Below are 14,575 nucleotides of genomic sequence, written 5' to 3' on the forward strand. Positions count from 1 at the left end.
AGTCAAGCTCGAACCTTAATCAAATTTGTTGAGTCTTAATCAAGTCGATATATTCAAAAGAGTTTACGAGTTTGTCGAGCCTTAATCGAGTCGAGTTCGAGCTCAATACGTAACGATGAATATCAATTCTATTCAAATTAGTTTGTCGAGCTTTAATCAAGTTGTGCTCGAACTCAACATGTAACTATGAATATCAATTCTATTCAAATGAGTTTGTCGAGCTTTAATCGAGTCGAGCTCGAGCTCAACAAGTAATTGTCGAGCCGAGCTCGAGCTGCTTCCCTCGATCTATTCTCAAGCTTGAGTCGAGCCGAGTCGAGCTCGAGGTTTCATTAGTCAAGCCGAGCTCTAGCTGAACTGAACTCGGGCTCAACTCGACTCATGTTCACCCCTAGCCCCTTATCCCCAACCCTAGAGTCCTGTATTGTGTCAACGTCTGGTATATTTGTGTTAGTGTCTGGTATGGTATGAGTTGTTGGCCCTACCCATAGTTGTATTTGTGTCTGGTATGTGTTTTGTGTTGTGTAGGTGTTTGATGGGGTTGAGTCTGGTGTATATCAACCGTGGACGATTTGGGTTTCATATCTATGTCATAGTGAAACAAAAAAAATACGACCACAAGCATAATTCATGTCTACACAAGTACATTTAACACAACAAATCACACTTGAATATTATTTCATAATCAACAAAATCTAAAGCATTTCCATGAAAACATCCAAGAAAAGCAAAATTTCATAGAACTTAATTCCAAGGAAAGCATTGTGGATGGAAACATAGGAATGTTATTTGTGACAAAATATTCACCTTAAGTCTAAGTTGAGATGTTTATGATGCTAATAGGATGGCCGTGTAAGTCACATAACCGTGTAATGTATAAATTGACAACACCACCATTTTGCATCTGAACTTTATTTCCTGAAGAAGTAGACAAACTATGATGTATGAAACAAACTTTCTCTTAATCTTCACACACAGTTTTTGGCATCTAGTAAACCACAATGTATAGAAATGCATTGTCCAAAATCCATAGCATCGTTAAACTCTTGTAGTGATCTGTAGACAAGAAAGGTATCACATGTATTTAGAAATGGTTCCATTAGAAAGTGAGCATCGAGTTGGCCGTTGAGCATGAACTATGTTGTTTTATGTGCTTTTGATATCACCCAAAATTTTTTCAAAAGACAGTACTGCATTTATTTGTACTGATTTAGGTTATTTCAATCGTTTTTACAGCGATTTGGATCTAATTTTGGACCTTGGGCCCAATCTCATCACAAAACAGGCCTATAGATCTAAATCCAAATCTTAAGCCTAGATTCAAATCAGACTTTTATATCCATATCCAAATCCAAATTTTGACCCTAAATCCAAAATAGACCTTTATATCCATGTCCAAATTCATATCTCGACCCTAGATCCAAAACAAACCTCTAGAACCATATCTGAATCCAAATGCTAGGTTTAGATCCAAAATTCAACTTTAGATCCATATTTGAATCCAAATTCACACCCTATATCCAAAATTCACACCTTGCTCTGAAATACGAAGCTAAAGTCTATGATTGAGTCCAACAAACGAAATCAAGTCCAAATTAGGAAAATGGATCCATAAAGCAGCTCTTGGGTCCAAATTAGATCTAAAACTAAAGTTTGGATCCAAATCAAGTATTCCAACTCAAAATTTAAAGTCGAGATCAAAATAACAATTTCCAACCCTATTTAGCGCCCCATTCGCATGCAAACCTCCCATTTGTTTTGCGTCCCAATCTCTTGTGCAAATCGCCCTAAACAACCCCAGATTCTTTTTAGTTTTTTTACAAAGAAACCATTTTGCCCTTCAAAATATACATTAAATTTTTTTTTTTTAAATTTGAGCCCACCTTGGAAGGCTAGGAAAGCAAAAGCCCCCTTATTGGCCTATTTTTGAGCCAATAAAGGGGCACTTTTCCCCCACCCGCATGCCCTGGCCAGGGCGCACAGCAGCGCCTAGGGATTGTCGCGTGTGATGACCATGCGCGACAGCGCCTGGCGCGGCTGCTCCATGCGAGAGTGGTCGAGGCAGGTGCAGGCCCTCTTTTGGTTACCACACATTTGGAGGCTGTTTTGGGCATGTTGGGTGGGCATTAGCACTTTCAACACCCCTTGAATGATTTTTGCAAGGCTAAGAGTCAATCCCCTTTGGTCAAGGCTTATTTAAAAAAAATTCAAAAAAAATAAAATTAGCATGAAATTTTTGTTAAATTAAAAAACATCAAATCTTGAGTTTTGGCTCCAAAACTCTCCAAAAATATCTTTCCAAATTTTTCTGTCTTGACATGAACTAACCCTTGAAGAACTTCTAGAGCTTTTCCATTTGAGATTTTGGGAGTTCTTCTCTTAGCTCTCTCCAATTCTCTTCTTGTTCTCCTCCTCTCCAATCTTGGGTGCAAGCTTCTTCCTCAAACTTCTACTCTTCAAACGAGCATGATAGACCTCTTAGGGAGACATCCTCAATACTTTGGAGGCTCACTTGGGGAGGATTCAAGATCATCTAGAGAAGAAGATTTTTTCCCTCTAACCAGCCCACTTAGACGTATGTAGTCAATATCTCTATTTGCTTTTTCTTTCTTCATCTCTCCATGACCATATAAGATAGCTCTAAAAATTTCTTTCTAGAGTCAAAATTTACTCTTGAATGCACCGAGAGCATAAGCAAGGTGTATGACCCACGATTTCACTTTCCTTATTTATTTAGAAACCATTAAAAATGGTAGATTAAATGATTGAAACTGTCAATTTCTACATAAAGAGAATAGTTATGGAAAGAAATGAAGGGTTTACTAAAAGAAACGAGAAAGGAAACTGAAAGATCTTTTCTTTTCTTGTGAGAAACTGAAACAAAATTCGTATGGAAAGGAGGGAGGACTTGTAGAGGGTGTATTTAACTCCATTTTACAGCAATTGACACTCTTTTTACTGCAGCACTAGAGGAACGTCCAATAGCAGGAATAAAGAAACTGAGACCGAGAAAGTGAAGGAGGGAGAAGGGTTTTCAATTCTGCTCTTTTCTTGGAGAAGATCAAAGAAAGGGGCTGCGGAAGAGAAACAAGAAGACAGTTGACGGATTTTGATTTTAAAGGTATGGGGATATTCGGTGATGAATGTAGCATGAAGCCCTTGTATTTTGATTTCTTATAGACAGGTATGCATGTGAATCTATGTATCTATATGCCTAGAAAGAAATAGACGCGTGAGGGTGAGCCTGAGAGTGGTTTTCGTGAGAGACACTAGATGATGTCTAGTGATGATAAACCCTCACATTCGAATTTGGTGGGTGAAACGTGGATTGTGTATGCATTGGTATATGCGAGTGCGAGCTGTTGTTTTGCCCAGTTTTTGGTTACATCTCGAGAGATAGAGGTGCGCTTGAGCTCACTATTAACGCACACTCTTCTGTCTGCACTGGAGGACCCACAGGGTAGTGGGTGGCACAAGGGCCCGAGATTTGTTGTTTCTGTTGGAGAGCAAGGTGTCTCCTGGTCCCTCAATCCGGGTGCTGCTGCAGCGGCGATCTGGGATATCTTAGGAGGCTTCACTGTAGGTTACCCTCGATCTGTTGGATTGTCTGGTGAATATATGTTCTGTTATGCCTATGAGTTGTGCCCACGGGGATTTCTGTTGTTGTTCGGCATCATAACCATACCCATTGTAATGATAGGCCACGGTTGGAAGTCTACAAAAATTTTGGAGGTTTTGTACACCTCGCTTTTGATAATGTGATGTAACTCTAATATGGGTTAAGATTTGGAGCCTTATAGTTATGATTCATATGACCCTTATATGAATTTGTTTTACAAAATCAAATATTATTTTGTTGGCTTATGTTCCATTCATGGTTGGATTTTTTCGTACTCAGAAGAATTTTAACCCTTCTTTCTATCTCTACAGGTAGTTCTTGGTAGATTATGGCTCATGGTATGACGACCTCAGTCTTGTGATGGACGGACATTGGCAGCCTGGACACTGCGTCGATTTTGGGCTCGGCGTTTATTTTAGTTGTTTGGGTCCAAGTGTTTTACTTTTAATACAGTGTATTTGATTTGGTTTTGGTCATGACTCAATGTTACTTCCGCTATTATTTATACAAAGAAAAAAAAATTGGTGTCAAAAAAATTGGGTCGTGACAACTTTGGTATCGGAGCACAGTATCTGGAGTCCATGTCCAATGCCAATGTCGATCACAAGTAGAGGAAAGGTCATCCAAGCCTGTTGGAGATGAGTGTTTTTTATTTATTGGGAATATTGAGTTTTAAAGTTTTATAGTAGTCCTAACAGATGGCTTTACTTATGAATACAATTGTTATATTTTGTTTTCCTCCGTGCGGTGTAGTTTCAATGACACGCACTAGAGGAGGGAGTGTTAGTGGAAGAGACGAAACTCCTCACAAAATCAGGAGCCGAAACGTCGAAATTCATCATACTGGACCTAGGACGCCTGTTGGAAACATCCAACAATAGCAAGTGTTCATTATGAACACTTTGCATATGATTACGAGGTTGATGCATGGCCTGGTGTAGACACTTCCTTCAGGAGGAACTAGTACAGATACAAACGGGACAACGAATGGTGATGCAAGGGACGTAACTCGCCAACAGTTTATGAGTTTGCATCCTCCAAAGTTTCATGGGAAAGGCACTGCTGACGATGCAGAAGAGTGGATAAAAGAAACTGAGAATATCTTTACCACTCTGGACGTGCCTGACAACAAGAAGGTTCGATATGGCACCTTTATGCTAAAAGGAGATGTTGAGGAATTGTGGCAAACACAACGTGAAGTGAAGTTCGCAAATCACGAAACGACTTGGGGAGAATTCAAGGAAACCTTCACACATGCTTACATCCCAGCCTTCACACAAAAAAAATGCATGTAAGAATTTTTGGAGCTTTAACAGAAGAGTATGAGTCTACACGAATATGTCGTCAAATTCACACGTGGAAGTGTACTGCCCCCATGTGTATACTGCTGATGCGGACAGAGCAAATAAGTTCAGTAGAAGACTTAAAAACGGATTGCAGAACAAAGTAATGGGTAGTCGAATGAACTACAAAAAAAAATTATACTAGAACCCGCACGGAGGGTCTGGCCACAGAAATTTATATACGAAATGCCAGTGGGAAGACCCTGCTGTCATCCCGAACCTAATACATCTTCAAATGAAAAAAGAGAGAGAGAGAGAGAGAGAGAGAGCAACAGTCTAGAACGTTGTCGACAGAGGGCATGGCTTGCTCTGCTCGATTTAGGGTAACCCCAAAATCAGCAAACGAATAAGGGAAAAAGGGGAGGAAAGACCTCGTGCTCCCAATACTGGAAAACCAGCCATTTTCCTCACGCTGGTGGTAGAGAGGCGTTTTAGGCAAAGCTGAAATGCAGCGTCCTCCTCCTGTCGTTCCTCTGTGCTGAAAGAACGAGAACAGAGGAGGCGGCGGCGACTGAAAGCATGCGTCGGTTGGTAGGTACAACAGCAGAACGCCCGAACATAGGGAGCTATTGAGGTTTCCTGTTGCCTTCTCTTCTCCACGTCGCGGAAGGCCAGAGAGGAAGACAGACGCCCTTTTTGGTTCGGTTCCTCCTTGATGATCGGTGGGAGCTCCACCGCTAGACGAACAGAAGGCGAGGGAGGGTTTCTTGCAAAGAGAGAGAAAATCGGGCGAGGAAATGAGAAAAATCTAGGGTTCGACCTAATTTATATCAAGTTTAGGAATTTTCAAAATTAGTCTACCTTATTAGTAAAATTCATGGATAAGCTGTTTTGAGAATAATTAGAGGAGGTAAGCCACGTTTTGAGAATTTAAATATAAATTCTTTGTTTCCAAATGATAATTATTATGTTATTATTTGAGATTTCTGGATGTGATATTCCTTGCTGGGTTGTTCTAATTTGCTTCGTTTGCCATTAAGTTAAGTTAGAAAATGGCTTATTGATTCTGACTGGGAAACCGAGCCTAAGGGTGGTTTTCGTGAGAGACACTAGACGATGTCTAGTGATGATAAACCCTCACATTCGAATTTCGTGGGCGAAACGTGGACTGTGTATGCATCGATATATGTGATTTTTCAATTTTTAGTTTCGTCCCGGGAGGCAGTGATGCGCTTGAGCTCACTATTGACGCACACTCCTCTGTCTGCACTGGAGGGCCCACAGGGTATTGGGCAGCACAAGGGCCCGGGATTTTGTTGTTTCTGTTGGAGAACAAGGCGTCTCCTGGTCCCTCACCCCGGGTTCTTAGAGGGACCCTACTGCTACAGCGGCGATCTGGGATATCTCATGAGGCTTCACTGCAGGTTACCCTCGATCTGTTGGATCGCCTGGTGAAGATATGTTTTGTACTGCCCGTGAGTTGTGCCCACGGGGATTTCTGTTGTTGCACGGCACCATGACCATACCCATTGTAATGATAGACCACGGTTGGAAGTCTACAAAAATTTTGGAGGTTTTGTACACCTCGTCTTTTTATAAATTGATGTAACTATAATATGTGTTAAGATTTGGAGCCCTATGGTTGTGGTTCATGAGGCCCTTATATGAATTTGTTTTATAAAATCAAATATTGTTTTGTTGGGTCATATTTCATTCATGGCTGGATTTTTCCATACTCAGAGGAATTCTGACCCTTCTTTCTATCTCTATAAATAGTTGTTGATAGATTATGGCTTATGGTGTGACGACCTCAGTCTTGTGATGGACTGGCATTGGCAGCCTGGACACTGCGTCGGTTTTGGGTTTGGTGTTTATTTTAGTTGTTTGGGTCTAAGTATTTTACTTTTAATACAGTGTATTTGATTTGGCTTTGGTCATGAGTAAATGTTACTTCTGCTATTATTTATACAAAAAAAAAAATTGGTGTCAAAAAAATTGGGTCGTGACACAAGATAAAACAAAACTTCATTTTTCTTTCTAGTCTAGGAATATGTTTCTTACTTCTCTTTGCTCATTGAATGCGTGTATTGTTTATGTTTGAGATAATGTAGTTGATTGATTTTTCAATTAATATGTGAATGAATGGTAAGAAAGATTGCTTGGGTTAAGTTGTCTTTGTTATCATTTTAATTTTTGAGGTTAAGATTTGCTCAACCTGAAAAAACCCTTATGAATATGTACATATTAATATACATCTTCATGTCATTCTTACGTTTAGTGATGACTATTTCTCTTAATCACTCGATTAGGGGTCCCAATGAGAGCTCTTATATGTTGTTAACTTTCAATTTAATGTATAGTTGATATCTTCATGACATTCTTACCTTAGTGTTGTCTATTTGTCTTAATCATTCTTAGGGATCTTAATGAGAGTTTTCTTACGTCATTAACTTTTCTTTTCATGTATACTTGTCTTTCTCTCATACCCATTGGTGAAAGTAAGTTTCCTTGTAATAGATGGAATAAATATTATTTTACATGCTTATATAAAATATTTTGAATCTTGTTTTCTAAATAATTAAAAAAATAAAAACTCAATTCATTGAGGCCTTGGAGACTTGGTTTAGGCTCTTGCATGAACCCCAGTCTCTCTCCGACCAAGATAAAAAAATCGAAGTCGTAAATGCTCCAAGTTATCTCTTGATTTTAAATGTTTATATATATATATATCTTTTTTTCCATCTCTTTCTCTCTTTGATTTAGCATCTTCTTTTATAGATAGAATGTGTGTGTATATATATAGACACACACACACATTCGACTCTCTCTCTAGAATCTTCTTCTCTTTGTCTCCCTCTTTGATTTAAAATTTTCTTTTACAAATTTTCATATGCGTACATATACATGTTTCTCTTTCTTTCTCTCTTCAATATATATATATATATATATATATATATATATATATGTGAAAATTGATAAAAAGAATATCTAAAATCAAAGAGAGAAAGATAATATATATATATATATATATATATTATCTTTCTCTCTTTGATTTTAGATATTCTTTTTATAAATTTTCACATATATATATATATATATATATATAATGTTTTTCTCTCTCTTTTTTTGATTTAAAGTTTTTTCTTATAAATTTTCACACACACGTACACACATATATCTATCTCTTTCTCTTTAAAACCTTTCTCTCTTTCCAAAATTTCTTTGTCTTTCTCTCTCTCTCTTTTTTTGTTTAAAAAATCATCTTTTATGAATGATAAATGTAAGTGCATATATATACATATACATATATTATTCTCTCTAAAATCGTTTCCTCTTTTTCTTTCTTTTATTCATTGAAATAACTATTTTCTAAAACCTAAAATTTTCATTTTCATTTATCGACTTCATTAAGACAAAAACTAAGTAGTAATCCAATGTTGGAATCACACTCGGTGGTCTACAACCTCACTCCATTTTCAAAATCTTTTCTTTTTTCACAATAATATTTACGGCAAAATGATAGAAAATATACAAATAAATATAAGAAATTTGTATGTATGTGATGGTAGAAATGATTTTAGATGAATATTATAGTATGATTAAACAATTTACTTTCAATCGTATAGAATTAAAACATGCATGCATTCACAATCACTTGTGGAATTCACGAATGATCACAATCACTTTTATAAAAGAACTTAAATAAGATGAGATTAAGTTTTAGCTAGATAATAACTTAATTATAGCAAAATATTAAATCTACTTGAGACCAACATTGGCTACCAAATATTTCTAAACAATATTTATTGATTCAAGTCTCACAAATCAAAATGGTTTATTTTTTAAAATGATACTTAAAAATTTTCTCATCCAAAAGTCTTTGAGATATCAATCCTCAACATTATTTCCATGAAAAAGATATTTAAGGAAAATGAAATACATCAACAATAAACATAGCCCTTTGATTATTTGCCCCCAGTAAAGGTGTTGGAAATAGCCAATCATGAGTTCTTTTTCCACCATTTTTCAAAATAAACTTTTTTTTTAAGCACTCCAAAAACCAAAATAAATTTTAAGATGTAAATGGCTTTTCATATTTAAACTTTTAATATATTTATAAAGTTCATGGTGGATGGCCTTTTTCTCATGTCAAAGTTTGATGCATTTTGTGGTGGCTGATTAGGTTTTGGAGGCTTGAATGTCTTACCAATTGAGGTTTTTCATGCAATGGCTAGCAATGGGGCCTTTCTCACTTGGACTATCCAAAAAGGAATTGATAAACAAGGAAAATGAAATGTTCATAATAGTAGAATGTTGTGATAAAACAAGTAAAATGCTTCAAGCAATTGGCTATAAAGTTTAAGGGGCTGTTTTTCAACTCCTCCTCTCTAGCTAAAATAGAAAGAGCAAGAGAGAGAGAGACAGATTAGTAGCCCCTTTAACCAGCCAAAACACACACAGAGACTTGTCGATGACTCAAGCGACAAGGAAATCAGGCAGCTATGAAGAAACTCTGAGGCACGGCAAGCAAGAAGAAAACCCTAGGGGTGACAATCATTTGTAAAAACTAGGCCTGGGCATGAAGCCGGCCCACAGCCCGAAACCTGAGCGCAGGCCCGCCCAGTCCTGCCTGGTTAAAATAATTTTTTAAATATAAAATATATTTTTAATAATAAAATATATATCATTATTAAACTAATAATAATATTAAAAACATATCGGGCAGAATTTGGCCCCATCGGGCCAACCCGGGTCAGCCCGATACGTTATCGGGTCGGCCAGCCCAGGCCATTTTTTTCGGGCTGGAACCCGATTCGATGCCCTGCCTCAATAAAACCCTCTCCCCCCTCTCATGCAATTTTTTTTTCTTACCATGTGGTTCCTTATGGATTTGATATCTGCATAGTGAAATCCGACCCCCGCTACCCTAATTTAATAAAAAAAAACTCATGGATTTTGGATGGGGTCAGACTACAATCAATATTTTAAAACTGTAGAAATTGTTAGCATTGTGGATCTTACTCAAAATTGAACCCTGGATTTACCATTGAACACCGTTTTAAATTAAATGTAGATTGAATATGCCAATCTAGCAAAATCTGAATTTGATTTTAGGCATAGCAAACAATCTGTAATTATAAAAGTTATACTTTTTTTTTTTGGCAGATGTAATATATTGCTCTTTTTTGCGGACGCAATATATTGTATGATCATTGCCATCAAACAATATCCTCTCATTCATTCACACTCACAAGGTGAAAAATGTGTATAATAAGATACACTTTGAACGTGTTAACAATTCTTTTCTCTTCATGTGGGAGTGAGTGAATGTTGGATTTTTTATGTGGATCTGCTCACAATGGAAAAACATCCTGGTTAATTAAATTTCAAAGCCAAACGAACACTCTCACCTTTTCCAGGGTGGTTATAGGTAAGTATGGGCATCAGATCGACCCGACACCCGAAACCCAGGCCCGGACCTGGCCCGACCATTGAGACCCGAGCACAAGCCCAACCTAATTAAATTTAAAAATATATTTTTAATATAAAATAATACATAAATATAATTAATATTAATAAAATATTATATATATATATATATAAATTAATAAAATAAATATTAAAAAAATATCAGGGCCACCCAGGCTTATCGGGCCCAATCAGGCCGGCCCGATAAATTATTGGGCAGGTTTGGTGCGCTTTTTTCTAAGCCAAGGCCCAACTCGGACCGGGAACTAGGTACCGTCAGCTGCCCAGCCCGGTGCCCTACCTTAGTTATAGGAAGTAACCAACTACTCTGCCCAATGAGAGGAGTTGAGGTTTTTTTTTTTTTTTTTTTGCAAAGTGGAAGAGGGTGGTACAACTCCTTTGTAAAATATAGAAAAAGTGCAAGAAACATATATGAGTAAAAAAAAGGCAAAGAAAAATGAAGCAATCTCAATTTCACTTTGAGTAAGTGCATGCTTTTGTTTCTAATGGCAAATTGGAATGAAAAAATTGCTTCTCTATCTTGTGAGAATTATATCCAATGAGACAGCCTTTGCACGACGATATTTAGGAAATTTTTCAAGGAAAGGTTCTTTTGGGTTTGCAATTTACATATATTATTCTAGTAGATAAAACTAGAGAAGATAGCACAGTTGGTAAGGACCTAGACTGATAGGTAGCTAGTCATCGGTTCAAACATCATTGTCGCGTTTTGTGGGATTAAATCATGCCATGCTTTCTTGAATGAGAGTTCATGCAGCTCAAAAGACCATCATTTCGAAGTTTCAAATTGTTGGAGAAATGTCGTTGAATAGAACAATCAAAGCGATTAGGTCACTTGCCCTAATAGTGTCTTATCTGACATTTAAAACGGAATGTTCACAGGCAGTTGTTAACCAAGATAAATGATGTTCTCTATTGGTAGAAAACACTTCATTAACTATCGTTAACATTGGCACATATCGGGTTGGTGTGCCATTGCATTGGCAGGCACTGAGGCTGATATGAGTTCTTCTTAATAAGTCTGGGCATCGGGCCGGGTACCCGGTATTCAGCCCAACTCGGGCCTGGGACTGAAAATTGAGTGTCCGGTTGGTCCGAATGGGCTTTTCGGAACTAAGCCCGTTAATTTAGATTTAATAAATTTTTTATTTTCATATATAATTGTATAAATTTTATTATGAGACCCACAAAGTAAACAAACACTAGATTTCATATCTATAAAAAAAAATGTGAAATATTTGGGATCCTAATTAGTAATATGTAGTCAAAAACCTCATTTCAAAGTCCATGGAGGTAAGTCTGACCTCAAATTCTCTGATATGAAATCTTTAAGCGGCGTTTGGTTGTTCTTAATCTGAAGTCCTCATGATTTAATAACTATATATTTAAACTTGAACTCTCCTTCCTTAGGTTTTAAATCTGACCTTTCTTCAATGCAAAAAGTTAAAATAAAGATTTAAAGTGTGGATTTTAGTTCTAACTTAAAATAGTGGGTTTCATGAACTATGGATTATTTTACCATGGATCTTCTGTCACATCACCAAAAACATGTCATAATTAATCTTCATAAGATCTATGGATTTTTAAATCTAACATAATCAAACACCCCTTATCTCATATCACTTCAAATCTCCAACAATCAAACACCCCCTGCATATGATGCCGAATTGGCCAATGTCAATGTCACTTGTCAGGCCATAAAGTTAATTTTTTAAAGCCGACAAAAGCTGTTCGTATTGTTCCATGCTTTCCTATACATGACAAAAACTGAGAATGGCAGGGGAAAGTCTGAACCAAGCATTAAATCCAGGACAATGGACAAGTGATTAGTGGTGTTTGATTCGCTTGGAATCAATTGCATTCCAAATCATTATCTTCATTATTTAAAAATGTGAATTACAATATCAAACAAGCAATTATAATTGTAGAATTATAGGTTCATTCTAAAATCAAAATTAAAAAAAATGAAATTCTTATTATGCATCAAAATTATTAAACTAAAAAAAGGTTTTTTTTTTTTTGGGTTTTTAGTCACAGACGAGACACGATCTAAAAAAAGAAGGGTAAATTTGTATGAGTTGACTCACCCATTTTTTTAGGTAATTTTCCGTACAAAAGCATTAAAAAGAAAAGGCTCTTTGGAAAGCGTTCTGATTGTAATAATAACACCAACAGTGGGCCCCTACAAAAAAAAAATGGTACCCCGTTTAAGTCTTACCCCCTCACTCTTTTGGAAAAAAATATTCTTGTTCAAGGAATATGCTTCACTCTTCCATTCTAAATAACGGTGAGGGGTTGAGCATTGGGCCCGAAGGTATCCCGTATTACTTTAAATTATGTGTAAAAATTTTATTTTTAATATAATTATATATTTACTAATAATTTTATATAATTAATTAATTAATTATATATATATATTAACAATATAGCTTTTATTTTAATTAGGCTGTATTTGCAATCAGTTCGAGTCCATGCAGTGGGTTGACTCGAACTTGACTTTTCATTAGGTCTGGTCTGATGCCTAAACCTACTTATAAATGATCTCTAATCAATAGTCATCTAACATGATTTTGAAAAAGATAATTTTGACATTTTTACAATATAACAATATATATAAACTGATACCAAAAAATAAAAAAAAAGATAACTGTAACAATATTATCTCTGAAATTTACCAACAAGCTAAACACAAGCAGTGGAGTGGTGGAGTAGAAATTTTTTGTTAAGAGATACTCTATGTTTAATGTTAAACTTTAATGGACATTTACGTATAAAAAAACTAAAAAATAGTGAAATTTACATATGTAAATAATGTAAATTTAGTGGGTGCCATTTTATCTTTTCCTTTTTATTACCACTTTTCTCATATTTTAGATTGATCTTATTAACTATATCAACCATACGATTGAGACGCTCTGGCATTTAAGTGTCTGTTGATGCTCATTTTTTACTTTTTCTCCAAAATATAAGTTTTTTTTTTTGTTCCACTCTTGAAATAATGGCAGAGACACATCATAAATAAGGCATCTTAAATAGCCCAAACATTAAAACAGCACCGGTACATTAAATAAGTGACAAACTTTTGAAAGGCATTAAAGACGCCTTACTCTTTCCATTCAATTCACGAGCAAAGAAAAATATTACAATAACTAAGTTACAAATTTACCCATTTCAGATTAAAATTATATGTTTAGAAAACAAAAATAGAAAAGCCACCTTCCCTTTGATTTATATTTATTTATTTTTACTTTTCTAAAGCTATCTTTGGATGGAAGGAAAAAGAGAGAAATAAATGGATGGTTGAAAAAAAAAAAGAAAAAAATGGAAAGGAAAAAAAAAAAGGAACGGCCATTTTTTCCCCTTCCAATATCTTTAAATGGATTAGATTTACATTAAAAATTTATTTCCTTTTTCTTCTTTCCCTTTTCTTTCATTTGCATCCAAACACAGTTATTAGCTTTATTTGACTTTTTTTTTCATATTAATTAGTCATCCAAAAACAAGAAAAACCTTTATTTCCATTATTTTCTCTCCCTATTCTTCCATCCAAACATGCTATAAAAGATAATTTAAATGTAGTGAGACATGTTTGTAACTTAGTGGTTTCAATATTTTTCTTTGGAGAGCAACTGTTTGCAAATTTTTCTGAAAAGTCTAGTACCCTTAGTTGACATATATGAAAAGTTAACCGCTCATTTATTATTAAACCAAAGTTAAAAATTGTGCCCAAGCCAAATGGTAGATTAACAGTGTGATTATTATTTTTATAATTAAAGCTTATAGCTTATTTTAACTAGATCAAATCAAACAAGTGGCCTTTAACCAACCACCGCCCACAGAAATGCAACCATAATATTTTTAGAAAGGAAGAGGTCAACAATTTAGAAGATGCAAGTGCATTTTTTTTTCAAAAGTTTTTCCAAGCAACCTAAAATAAAGGAAAAACTGAGATATATTTTTTTAAACTCTTTTCAAATAAGAAAGTGCAATTAAGTTGTGTGCTTTTTTCTAGATAAGTAGTTTTTCGTAAATAAATAAATTTTTTCCTCCAATTCCTTTGTTTATAAAGTTCTGAACTATATGGATGTGATTACATGAGAATCGGATTAGAAACTTTTTTCACATAACTTCAAACTTGGTGTCGTGAGTTTCTTAAAAAGAAAAAAAAATGCAAAAAAAAGAA

This window comes from Nymphaea colorata, chromosome 14, assembly GCF_008831285.2.
Source record: "Nymphaea colorata isolate Beijing-Zhang1983 chromosome 14, ASM883128v2, whole genome shotgun sequence".
NCBI classification, from domain to species: Eukaryota; Viridiplantae; Streptophyta; class Magnoliopsida; order Nymphaeales; family Nymphaeaceae; genus Nymphaea; species Nymphaea colorata.